We start from the raw sequence: 14,222 nt of genomic DNA on the forward strand, positions 1-14,222 counted from the left end.
AATAAAATGTCACATAATAGCAGGAACAGGAATCTAGCAAATTTCTCTATAGTTCTTTTGGAGTACTAACATAAACCTGGTATATCCAGGTTTAGTCTGTATGTTTTTGTTTATGGAGTATGCCCCGGCGTTCCTTGTTCGCTTGGTTTGTTCAATAAATCTTTACTTACCAAAAAAAAACATAACCATTGTTATATGCATGGATCCATCATTTTGGGCTAAGTACCCATGCCGACATGACACCGGTGTGCAATAGGGATAGGATAGGGCTGTTTCAAAGTGGACGCAGTTGTGAAACTTCTAACTTTTCTTTGTAGAAATATGACGAAAAAAAGAAAGAATTATTGAGTCCATAACTTGTAGTACAAAAACATTATTATCGCATCTTTTTCAATTGTTTAGATACAAAAACATAATGAAAGATAATTATGTCATGTATCCTCGTATCACCCAAATCTGGATTACGTGCTTTTTACATATCTTCAAGTTTGAGACGTCCGATATCTAGATACACATCCACCTGATATTCAGGTGCTGCCTGGCTACACAAACCATTGGCACCGTCACAGAACATTACAATTGAGCCTTATCCCACTAGCAAAAAGTTGAATTTTTTTCATTAACAGATGAAATGGCACCTGGGAACACAATGGGTTTATAGTTAAATTATTCAACCCAATTAAGCATATAAAAAAGCTCTAGTGCCGTAAATCATTAACAAAATTGGTGGTGCGGTGGGTTTCCAACTTTCCAATTCAACTGGTTTGACACGGTTTCAAACAAAGCAAATGAAAGACAATTTTCAAAGTCACTTCCTAATTCTTCCAAAGTAACTAAGTCTTTCTACCATAGAGTGCAATTGGAAAGCAAAAGGGGGAGACAACTTCCTCAGTCACTTGCTAAGTCTTCGTGTTTCAAGACAAATGAATGAATACATGTGGAGAGAAACTTATTCACGGAGGAGCTGTGATATCCTACTTTTTTCCGGTAAAATTAAAAAAAAAAAAAAAAACTTTTGACCCAAATAATTAAATCTTTCATTTCTCTTTTTCAAACTTCTTAATAAAATAAAATACTTCTATTTTAAATTTCATAATATCAGGGCTATTTTTCTAATACGTGTTTTTATACTAAATGTCAGTTTATAAGATGTGTATAGTTATTTATCCGTGAGAGAGTTTTAAGGGTTGTGGGAGAGTGGGCCATTATTTGCATATATAAGTGTTGAGAGACCTAGGTTATTTTAGTTTCTCTAGAGAATTGTGAGAGCTAAATAGTGCGGCGGCGCAGGAAGGTTTTCACCGGAGCTGTGATTTTTAGGTAAGTCTTCTAATTAATTTCTCTTAGATATTATATTATGTAACTTATCCTTTAGGCTTTTACGATCGTATAATGGAATACGGGTTTTTGTTGTTTGAGAAGTGAATCGGTGTGTGTTGGGGGGGGGGGGGGGGGGGGGTGTTTGCCGTGTGTGAAGGTGAGAAGTAATGGTGGTATTCAATTGCAAATTAAGTTTCTGGTGATTTGCACGTTGGAGTATAGTTGGTTGGCGGCACTTGGTTTTAGGTTTAGGAATTAATTATTAGTAGTCGTATAAGTTTAGGCATTGACTAGTTACAGTACAGTAGATCATTCATACACTTATAATTTATTTGTTTCTTCTGTTTGCAATACAGACTAGTGGATTGTTATAACATTGCAATTGGTTGCATTCTTTCAGACTTAAGGTGAATGGTTAAGCATGTGATCCCTTTCTTTGGAATTCTCTTGAGCCAATCTATTCTTGACAATTCGCTATTTGTTGTGATCCGATGATTATTATTCTTATTCGTTGCTCTCATAATTATTGACAATTGACGAACCATTTGGCATACAAGGTTAATTGAGAATATTTGTGATTGATCGATTGTCCGTACTTTTATTGTCGTCTATTCGTTGACTCCATAATATTATTGTGACTCTACAACGGCACGGGGAATAATCCTGGTGCAGGTGCCTTCGGCTCACTGTTGTTCTTGTAGAGACCCGAATAATTTTAAATTTTGATATATTTATTAAATGACTAGTTGGAAGAATATGGTTTATTAGGTGATTTATTGAATTGGAGACTAAAGTGAAAAATTGAGAATTGAGGGGTGAATGTGTGGTTTTAATGATATATGAGTATATGAGGGGTGTGTGTGTGGTGTGGGAGAACATTTTCCCATCTCCTCATCTCTCTCTACCGTCCCCCTCCCTCTCTCCACCGTCCCTCTCTTTCTCTCCTCTCCTCCCACTCAAAACCTCACTCAACCTTGCAAAACCTTCAAGGATTGACCACCCTCCGACCTTCCAATTGTGTTTTGAAGCTTGAATCGAAGATTGGGAGCTCGAGAAAGCTAGGGCTTGTTCGAATTTCGAAGATCTTTGTTATCGTCTTGAGGTAGGGACTCCTTTACCTCTTTTGTGTGTATATATGTTGAAATGGTGTAGAAATCGTGCTTGGATCGTCCATTTTTGGTGCTTTGAATGTCTGTCAAAACTGCAGAAAATCGCCTCGAAACAGCGGGGTATTGATACCCAAATATGGGGTATCAATACCCCATCATTCTCTGGATTTCCAGCTAACCAGGTATTGATACCCGATTTCGGGGTATCAATACCCCTTGTTGTTCTGGACAGCTTTGATGCTATTTGTGTTTTTTTCGATCGTTTCAATCCCAATCGATTCTAAACCCTTTTGGATACCTTCTAATCCATCTTTTGCTTATCTAATTGACATCCTATGATTAATTGATGTTATTCGTGATCTTTAGGCCTTCCATTAGTAGGAAATGACAAAGGTTTAATTGATTAAAACTTGTTAATTCGCATATTATTGATCGGTCGAATGTTTATGAATGTTTGTGACATATTTATGATATGGTTGGCGTGTCGTAACATGTTTCATGCTTGATTGTGGTTTTGGGAAGGTTATAGCTTGTATATTGATTAAGGGAATAGTTATTTGTGTCGGGAATTGATTTAGGAAGTCTCGTAACGCAAGGGGTGGTAATACGAAGACTTAGACGGTCTCGTAACGCAAGGGGTGGTAATACGGTGACCCGAGTTGTAGGGATCACTGTGACGCAAGGGGTGGTAACACGGTAATCCTCGTGGTGTTATCCGGTAACGCAAGGGGTGGAAATACCGATGGAGGGGATTTTGGGCAATGGTGAATCGTAACGAGGTTATTGAGTCGTTTGACATTGAGTGAACTTAGTGACATTTCAAGCTATATGCATGTGATAGAATGATCATGTTGAACATTGGGAATATCCTCAAATCACTTGTTTCCATTGTTTGAGTTGTACCTCTTGCCTTCATTTCACATGCACATTTCATCATGTTTACATATAGAACTGGTAAAGGTTTTCCTACTGGGCTAGTGTAGCTCAACCTAATCTTTCTTTTCAGGACAAAATGCTGGACAATAGCTTGCATGCTATGTATGCTTGGGAATGAAAGACTTTTTGGAAGTTAACCTCACGTAGTTACTTGGCATCTTTGTATTAACTTCATTTTGACAGAGATGTAATTGTAACTCATTATCTTAATCCTTTTGACTAAACGTTTGTAATATTCTAAACAGAATCGTACTTGCATTTATGTATTTTTGAGGCCAAAGCGCCAAAGTTGGAAACCTTTGATCGTGGGGATTTGATTTGTAACTTAAGACAGGTGGGAACTCTTTTGGGTAATATGTATGATAGGCGAGGCTCTTTATTTAAAATGTATTACTTAATTATGTTGAAAATCGAGGGCGTGACAGTTCTATTTGTGTTTGGGACCATGGACTATATTTGTATTTATTAAAATCCAAGGAAAAGACCTGTGAGATATCCTGGTGATTTTGTCGAAAAAGACTTGTGAAATACCCTTTGACTCTAGTGCTCAACGGATAGGGAAATTAAAGACTTGTGGAATACCCTGTGACCCTATTCCGGATCGGCTTGGGGAAAAGGTCCCAAGCGCCATCCTATGGTGACTCTAAGTACGATGTTGGATCCAATGGGCTAAGCCCTGAGAAAATATTTGGCAGTTGATGAGTTGGTAATTGGTGATTATGGTTCCCACTTTGGTTTAGACTCTCGTTTATCGTTGTTCATATTTTGGATATTATTGGACTCATTGTTTGGTATAATTATTGTGGTGATTTGATTATTGTTCATATTATTCATTAATCTGTATTCGTCTTGTGGATACTATTTGTGTTGTTGATCATTTTGTTCAGTATTTGGTTTGCTGTTAGTATTCGTTGAACTATCTATCTCCCTTATTAATTTGAAACCACTTCTTGGAACCCTCATTATCGTTCATTCAAAAGTATGCCACTTTATATTATCACCCTTAGCATGCTTAACTACTCACTGAGCCCGTCATCTGACGGATTTATTCCACATTTTTTCAGGTTAGTTCATGGAGCGTTATAGTGGACTCTGCGGCATTATCGGGACCTTGTGTTTGGATCTCTAGGGCATTTGCATTTTTTTTTCTTTTATCGTGTCAAACCGCTTTCGCACTTTTATTAATTGGCAGTTCGTTGTGGAATTTGGAGATTGGAAAATATCGGATATTGTATCGTTTGCTTAAGAAAAATATTGGTTAGATGTCGCGCATTTTATTATAATAAAATATCCAGTTTTTCTTTATTTGTTTTAAGTTGTTAGAAATATTTTTAATTAGGCTTCGTGTCTCATGATTGCTTCATGGTACACGGCCGGTCATGCTCCCGGATTTGGGGCGTGACAGGAGCCGTGAATAAGTTCTTCACGGCTCCGCACAATCTCTTCCGTCCACTTCAGCAATCAATGGTTGAGATTGCTTTGTAATTGCGACTGGTAACAATTATTTGTTACCGATCAAAATTAGTTTTCAATGCAGATTGTCAAAAACACTTTGGTTGTTAGGAACATGTGATAAATAGAAAAAGAGTTGGACCTTAATTTATAATTGGATGGTTCACCGCTCACCACTTGCAAGGCTTTAGTCTTTTAAGTGGATATAGGTCATTCAATGTATATTGGATCTATATGATGTGGTGTAGACTCTGTGGGTACTTCCCAACTGATTGGGCCTGTGCGCACAATGGAGAACCTCAAGCGAATCAGACTCACAACAAGTGGTATCAGAGCCGATGGCTGACAATCTTTGAGCGGACTCAAACCGATTTGGTGGACTTGCACAGAGACTCTCGGTGGAGCAAGAAAAATCCCAGGTGGCTCTCAACGAACTGATTACTGAACTGGGTTTGGCATTGCATTTAAGGGTTCTTGAATCTCAAATTCAGAGTTCTATGCCAGTGTTGAAGGCAGGGAAGTGCTTGGTTACACTCCTGATGTCATCCGTGGAATCACCGATTGTCCAAACCACCCCCGAGGCTTCTAAACATCACCGATTGCTCCTCACGTTTGGGAAATTACGAAAGACCTCATGTTGCTTGACAAAATTACTCCCTTGGCGTAGCCGCCGCTAGGAAGTTCGACGAAATGTATCTGACATCATTGAATCCTAATTACAACGAACCACAATGTATTTTTGTAGTATATGAAAAAAAGGTATTTTCGCACCTTTACGGTTCACATGGTACAAAAGGACAATGTGGTCCATTGTAGTTAGAAGCTGTAACACCACTGATGAAGTTGAAACCTGATTTGTAAAAGGGATGGCATTCTCTCTAGTTACTGTCCCAGACTATCAGTACAAAATACTCTTACGGTAAGAGTATTCTTGTGGGGACACCTTCAACAACTATCTCAGGTATTGAAGAGGACCCCCCCAGTTGGAATAGTACCTTCATGCTTGGTCTTGAAGTAGCCAATAGAATAACTCAACGAGGAAGAACGACAGAAGAAGAGGAAAGAAAAAGGTAGTTGATTTTATCACTCCCTTATTTATTTATGTCACTTCTCTTTTTTATTTTTGCTATGGTGAGTTTACTAAAACACACTTGCATTAAGAAAGTGAGAAAAAGTTAGCATCATAAAGTACAAGGGTATTTTAGTAAATTCACCCTAATAAAAAAAAAAAGAGAGTGGCATTAACAAACAAATAGGGAAGTGGCAAAAACATTAGCCACGAAAAAAGAAACTATATTAAAATTGGGAATGCGGACACGACATCTTTATTCTTGCTTACATATTTAATTAGCTCATGTGATAATAAATCAAATCCACAACCAAACAGGGAAAGCTGAAAGGCACTCTGTTCTTAATACCCCCATCCATGCTAATGTGTTAGTCCTTTTGAAAGTTCGTACTGTTTTTAGATTGCTTATATATATTTCAATTTATAAGATTTCATGTGATTTTAAAATTTTTGACTGATAAAAATAATTGAAATTTATCGAACAAAATTCATTTTGCACGGCAAAAGTATTATTAACTAAATGATCCAAATGATTTTTTATTAAGTTAGATAGAAAATAACGAGGGACAAATTGGGTGGAGGGAGGGAGTATATCAAAGCCACCTTCCTCATTTCAGCATTTTATTTACCATCTTCAATTTGGTTCACAACAGCCGAAATAAATAAGAAATGAGAATTTAGTTCATTACCTTGTTTAACGCTAAATTAGCCACGCTCATCTCGTTAAGGGCTCGATTCGTTTACAAACGAGCTGAGGTCAAGTTCAAGTTTTATGCTTATTTAATAAAGGAGCCGAGCTCGAACACTACGAAGCTCGGCTCGGCTCGTTTGCACCCCTAAATAATTATGTCATGTATTCTCGTATCGGTGCCAAAATTTGGATCCATATAACGTGCCCTCTATCTTCAGGTTTGAGACTTCCAATACCTAGACACAAACCCATAAAATATTCGTACCCGAGTTACGGTAAGATAGAACATAACAGGGTTTTAAAAAACGGCCATAACGTAGCGTAACGGCCGTTATGTAATGGATTTTTGAAGGCCTGATACCGTTACGGGTGAAAATAACGGCATTATGCAAATTCACATGCGTATCGACCTTTACAGCCGTTACGTATTGCGTGAAGGCCGTTACACCCCGTTATAGGACCATTACGGGACCATTACACCCCGTTACATATAGGACTGTTACACCCCGTTACACTTGTTAGTCCTTGAAAAAAATTCATGAGTGCGGTATCTGATTCCTGTTACACATTGACCAATACTCTTGATATCCATTACTCGTGACCGCGACCGTTACGCCGACCGATACCGCGATTTAAAACCACGGAACATAACATTCTGGTGCTAGCTACACTAAAACCTTTGGCACCGTCACAAAACATCAGAATTTAGCCTTCATACCACAAGCAATTAAGTTGAACTTTTTTTTTATTGACAGATGAAGGCAAGTGGGAACACGTAGGGTTTCCAACTTACCATCAACTGGTTTGACACGGTTTCAACAAAGCAAGAATGGAAGACGACTTCCAAAGTCACTTCATAAGTCTCCCTACCATTAACAGCAATTGGAAAGCAGAAGGGGTGACCCAAGACGACTTCCAAAGTCCAATGAATATGTGTAACATATTTCTATGGGAGCTCACTCACAATCTTCACCAGTTTGCTTCACAACCACCATTAAAAAAAAATGAGAATTCAACCAGTTACCTGGTTTTTCTCAATCACTACACTCACAATCTTCTGCTTTATCACCATTCCAGTACACAGCCAATGCCTCGAGGATCAGAAATCTTTGTTGCTTCAATTGAAACACAGCCTCCAATTCAATCCAAATTCCTCAGTAAAGTTGGTGAATTGGACTCAAAGCAACGATTGTTGTCAATGGAATGGTGTGACATGTGACCATTTCGGCCGTGTTACAGGTCTCGACCTGAACACGGAATCAATCTCCGGAAGATTATACCACTCAAGTAGTCTTTTCGGGCTCAAGTTTCTAGAGCAGCTGAACTTGGCAAACAACAGATTCAACTTCGCGAAAATTCCATCAAGTTTTGGAATCCTCACCAATCTGAGGTATTTGAATTTGTCAAATTCTGGATTTTCTGGGCAAATCCCAATTGGGTTATCACTCTTGACAAGGTTGGTTACCCTTGATTTGTCCACCCCGTATTTTCCTCGTGTTCCTCCATTGCAAATTGAAAACCCTAATTTAATCACACTTCTTGGTAACCTTAGTGTGGTTAAAGAGCTTCATTTGGATGGGGTGAATATATCTGCATATGGGTATGAGTCGGGTCGGGCCATTTCTTCTTCAATGCCTCACCTGAATAAACTGAGCTTGTCAAATTGCTATCTATCAGGCCCTATTGATCATTCACTTCACAATCTTCAGTTTCTTTCAGAAATCAATCTGAGTAACAACAATCTCTCGTGTCCGATCCCGGATTTCTTCGCAGATTTACCGAATTTGAAAGTATTAAGGCTCAGTTCTTCGAATTTGTACGGTGCATTTCCAGAGAACATTTTGCAGCAGGTACAAACACTGGAGACTCTGGATTTGACAAGCAATACACTGCTCAATGGTTCTTTACCTGATTTTCCGGAAAATGGATCCCTTCGAAATCTGGTGCTTAGGGACACCAATTTTTCAGGGATTTTACCGGAATCTATTGGGAATTTGATGGAGCTAAGAAGGATAGAGATTCCCTTGTGTTTTTTCAGTGGGCCGATTCCGAATTCATTGGCAAACCTTGGCCAGCTTGTTTATTTGGATTTTTCATTAAACAATTTTAGTGGTCCAATACCTTCGTTTCAAGGATCCAAGAATCTCACTTACTTAGACCTCTCTCATAATGCGCTAACAGGTGAAGTTTTTCCCACTTACTTTGAAGGGCTTTCGGATCTTGTGTATATAGATTTAGGATACAATTCTTTCAATGGGAGTATTCCTTGTTCTCTGTTTTCCCTTCCCTCTCTGCGGAAAATTCAGCTTTCCAACAACAGATTTGGTGGTCAAATTTTTGGGTCTTCAAATGAATCCATGTCTCCACTGGATACACTAGATTTGAGTAGTAACAACTTAGAAGGGCCTATTCCCTCGTATTTCTTTGATTTCCTATGGCTTAATATCCTCTCACTTTCTTTCAATAATTTTAGTGGCATCGTAGAGCTACAAAGTATCCAAAGACTCCGAAATCTTACTAGACTTGAGCTTTCTAACAACAACTTGAGAGTCGACGTAAGCGTCAATATTTCTAGCTTGTCTTCCTTTCCCCAGCTTACTGTATTGAGTTTGGCTTCGTGCAATCTGCAAAAGTTTCCTGTTCTGATTAACCAATCGAGAATCATCCATTTGGACCTTTCGGACAACCAAATTTCTGGGGTAGTACCTAATTGGATTTGGAATGTCGGAAATCAAAGTCTCGCTTATCTGAATCTTTCTTGTAATTTCTTAGTGGGTTTACAAAGCGAATATACCATGCCTAGGCTTAGTGTTCTTGACCTTCATTCCAATCAGCTTGGCGGTGAAATTCCATTACCACCGGAAATGGCTATGTACGTGGACTACTCCAGCAATAATTTCACCACCATCCCTGGTGAAATTGGCAACGGCATGTCGTTTTCTAATTTCTTCTCTCTTGCAAATAACGCGCTCACTGGACCTATCCCACAATCCATATGCAATGGGAGCTACCTTCAGGTTCTTGATCTGTCCAACAATATGTTAAGTGGCACTATACCACAATGTCTGATTGAAAATTCTACCGTGACTCTTGGGGTACTGAACTTGGGAAACAACAGTCTTTCTGGTAATATATTTGGAACATTCCCACAAGGATGTGTTTTGAGGACACTGGATTTGAATGGGAACCGTTTGGAAGGGAATGTTCCAGAATCTCTGTCGAATTGTGTGATGTTGGAGGTTTTGAATCTTGGCAGGAACAAGATGAATGGTAATTTCACTTGCTTCTTGAAAAACTCGTCCAACTTGCGTGTCTTGGTTTTGCGGTCCAACGGTTTCCAAGGGGGGCATAAGATGTGCAGGGTTGAATAATAGTATGTGGCCAAAGCTTCAAATCATCGATATAGCTTTGAACAACTTCAGCGGTCATCTGCCTCCGAAAAGCTTCCTACATTGGAAGGCAATGATGATTGATAGAAGTTACAGTCACCTGCGTTATGAGTTCCTGAAGCTTAATAACTACTACTATCGAGATAAAGTAACTGTAACCGCAAAAGGGCGAGAGATGGAGCTGGTGAAGATTTTAACTCTGTTTACTGCCGTTGATTTCTCTGGGAACAGTTTCGAAGGAGAGATACTAGATACCATTGGAGCTCTGAGTTCCCTGCACGTACTCAACCTATCGAGAAACGCCGTCTCAGGTCAAATTCCGTCAAAACTTGGAAACTTGACACAGCTTGAATCATTAGACCTTTCAGCTAACAAGTTAAATGGGAGCATTCCGGTGATGCTTACAAGCCTTACATTTCTTGCTGTCCTAAACTTATCATGTAATCAACTGGTCGGAAGGATACCACAGGGCTATCAATTCGCAACATTTTCCAATACTTCGTTTGAAGGAAATGTAGGATTATGCGGAACTCCTTTGATTGCCAGTTGTGCGGAAGCAGAACCGACAAGGCCAACATTGGACGGAAGGCAGTCATATACTGACGAGGATGAGATTAACTGGGTCTATGTAACCGTTACGTTGGGATATACTGTGGGGTTTGGAGTTATTATTGGGCCACTTTTATATTCGAAAAGATGGAGACAATGGTACTACAAACCTGTTGATAGAGTTATTGTGAGGATCCTCCATCATCGAGAGCAGCGAGCAAGACATCAAAGAAGAAGAACAACAGAAACCAGCTTCGGAGACGCCAGCACCACTAAAGGTTAAGTGCTCAAAGTAGAGCGTAACTGTGTTCGTTTACTTAATTAGCTCAATTTGCTTTTAATAAAGTGAAATCACGTAAGGGTTTGTGCATTGTGATACTTATCATGAACCATCATTGACGGAGGCATAATCTCTACTTAGGAGGGGCCAGAGGAGAAAAAAAAATTCGACAAAAATGACTTTTTGTATATTGATTAAGTATATTAAAAATAGAGTTCATAATTCAATTAAATATGCTAAAAATGTATCTTGAATATTAAAATCACAAAATATATGGTGTCTCTGAAAGTATTATTTCACTTCACATTTGGCAAATGGAGCGAAAGTCAAATAGTGGGCACCAGTCCCTATACTCCTTGCATAAGGCGAGGCTCAAACCCCACCGGCCTCATCCCTTTTCCCATATATAGTACTAGTGTTGGATTTTTCTTGTCAAACAAAAACTAACTAGAAAAAGAAATTCCAAAGTTGGGGGGACTGACCCTTACAGCTCCGCCTCTGTGTACCATCTTTCTAGTTTCTTGAATCAAGTTTCGTAGCTTATCGAGCATCGCAAGATATTTACCATCATTAATTTACTTTTTGATCTGCATTTAGCATGCATCTTTAATTAGAGTATTCGACTATGTAAAGAAAAGTATGCTTACAGAAAACACGATGGAATGATCCAAAAAAAAAGAGAAAGAAACAAACGAAACGAAATGAAAGAAAACATGACGGAAATTGTGAAAAACAAAAGATTAAAGTGTCCGCAAACTAAGAGTATTTGCGACAAACCGCAACCTAGCATTTGAGAATACTGATATTTTAGAGGTACTCTGTATCATTACTTAGTCACCCTCCGCTTATTTCGTTCAGGGACGACATTGTTCGAGTAGGAATCCTTTTACCCTGTTTTGCACGACATCATATATTGGCAGGCGAGTTTCCGAATCCCTCAGCTACATCATGAATTTTGAAGTTTATAATCACATACAGTTTTAATTATGCATTTTCATAAGAAGAATGTGCAAGTTTATAATATTCATAGAACTTATGGGTAGCTCCCCACTGGATGTTTACTATTCCGTTGGATGTGCATCATAGAATTCATATTATATGGGATATGGTTGTTTGGCTTGGGGCCTAATTAGTGTCACAGTTTATTTCTATATACGATTATAGAATTTGTTTTAATTGTTTTGTCAATTCCATGGTAAACTTAAACTTGTAACTTTGATATTCGAAAATCTCACTTGGACTTGTTTACCCCTTTTCAGGCGATCACTTGGAAGGGACAAGATTTAGCATTGGGCACTAAGTTGGCTATCTTAGTTTCATGTCATTTAGTAATTTCAGTTACTTGAGTTGCGAGCATGTAATACTATGGCATGACATGGTACTTGTCTATTTGCTGCTTTTCTAATTGGGCTTAGCGGACCCGGTGGTTTGTAATTAATTTAGCTCAGTACTATTTATCTTTCAGTGTTCAATAAATAGAATCTTTCGAGTAAGAGTTAAAAACAATTGGAGAAAAAGTGAAATTTTTTTTGAACAGAAATGAATCTAGAGATATAGAGGTTTGTAATTATTTTTTGAATCTAGAGATATAGTACCAGCTGCACCACTCTAGGTGATTTGGTAACTTTTTTAGTATATATTCTACTCTATTTTTCCGACTTGCACTTCACTGTACTAAAGCGCACGCCTCGCTTCGCGCTTCAACAGCCCTTTGGGACAAAATTGTCCATATGACGATCGATTTCCAGGAAGAATTAGAAGCACCGAGTCCTCAAGAATGCAGACATGATGATACGGGGTTTAAGGTATAATTATTTTCATTCGGAGTCAAAATCATCTTTCCGAATCCGATTTCCACGTAAAATTTCACACATCGAGCGCTCAAGCATGTATACTTGTGGGAGAAGACGAAACGTTGAAACAGAGTCCGGTACAGAATTTATTTGCTGGGACATGCCCATATGATAGTTTGGGGTACCAACGGTTGAGGTTCAAATCTTACGCCTTCCTTTACTCATCAAACGAAATTTGATGTTCCACGAAAACTAACACTCTCTAAGCCCTTGAACTTGTTTAACAGAGTCCGGTATGGTTTTGGTCGGTGCACATAGCACCACTCATTTCAAATACATTAGATGACTCTCAAACTCAATGTCGAGATCCCTTTCTCATGGAAGTAAGGAACCACTCAGTTAGAAATCTAAATCTACAGACATCAAATCTGACTTGTCAAAGATGGAGAAATGGCTGCTACAAACATCTAATATAGCACCATCCCAGTAGTTGCTCAGATGGAAAAATTACTACATCACTGACTTCCAACAGCTAACAAGAATTTCCAATTAACACACCAATAAGGACAAGAGCTTGAGCCTACACGCCAGAATTCCAGATTTATTACTATCTTGCATAGTAAACTGAGAATGTGTTAAAGCAGTCGAAACGAGTTAAAGCTCCTAACCGGACCATGGGACGATCATAAGCCCTGAACTTCGAAGATATGATATGTGAATTTTGCAGCTCTCTTTGTGTAGCTTATTCATTAAAAAATATAATAACAGATAATTATAGGGCTACAAACGAAACAAACTGCTCGCGAGCAGTTGTGGCTCGGCTTGTTAATACTCGGCTTAATTGGCCCAGCTCGTTTGAAGATGCTTGCTAACTAAATTAGCCAGACTCGGTTCGTTTAGGGCTAGACTCGTTTACAAACGAGCTGAGCTCAAACTCGAATTTTAGACTTGTTTAGTAAATGTGCCGAGCTTGAACACTACAAAACTCGGCTCGGCTCTTTTGCACCCCTAAATAATTAATTCATGTATCCTCATATCGGTGCCAACATTTGGATCCATAATTACATGCCCTCTTATCTTCAGGTTTGAGACGTCCAATACCGGAATACAACCCACAAAAATATTCGCACCGTAAGATAGAACATTGCATTCAGGTGCTAGCTACTGCACTAACCATTGGCACCGTCACAATACATCACAATTGAGCCTCATACCGTCACAATTAAGCAATTAAAAAAGCTCTAAAATCATTAACGAGATTGGTGGTGCAGTGGTTTCGAACTAAAGTCTTGGTCTTTGAAGACGACTTCCAAAGCCACTCACTAAAGTCTTGGTCTTTGAAGACAAATGAAGGCGGATCCAAAAAACAAAAAAGAAAAGACAAATGAATTTTTATAATATATAATATACTTGTATGGGATCTCACTTACAATCTCCACCAGCTGCTTCACAACAACTAAAGAAAATGAGAATTGAATTCATTACCTGGTTTTTCTCAATCACCACACTCACAATCTTCTGCTTTATCACCAGTCCAGTACACAGCCAATGCCTGGAGGATCAAAAATCTTTGTTGCTTCAATTGAAGAACAGCCTCCAGTTCGATCCAAATTCCTCTGTCAAGTTGGTGAATT

General features: G+C 38.7%; 1 protein-coding gene and 1 pseudogene across 1 annotated transcript in view; both read left to right on the forward strand.

The window, feature by feature from the left end:
- The window catches only part of LOC131326061 (receptor-like protein 7), an 85,660-nt gene extending 73,334 nt beyond the window's left edge, over nt 1-12,326 (forward strand). Inside the window, exons 2-3 of the mRNA XM_058358650.1 lie at nt 11,654-11,719; nt 12,055-12,326. The gene's annotated coding sequence lies outside the window, so the exon portion shown is untranslated. The remainder of the gene's footprint in view (nt 1-11,653; nt 11,720-12,054) is intronic.
- On the forward strand, nt 7,454-10,798 carry LOC131326055 (receptor-like protein 7; annotated as a pseudogene).
- Nucleotides 12,327-14,222: the final 1,896 nt, after the last annotated feature.

Source organism: Rhododendron vialii, chromosome 5a (genome assembly GCF_030253575.1).
Source record: "Rhododendron vialii isolate Sample 1 chromosome 5a, ASM3025357v1".
Taxonomy (NCBI): domain Eukaryota; kingdom Viridiplantae; phylum Streptophyta; class Magnoliopsida; order Ericales; family Ericaceae; genus Rhododendron; species Rhododendron vialii.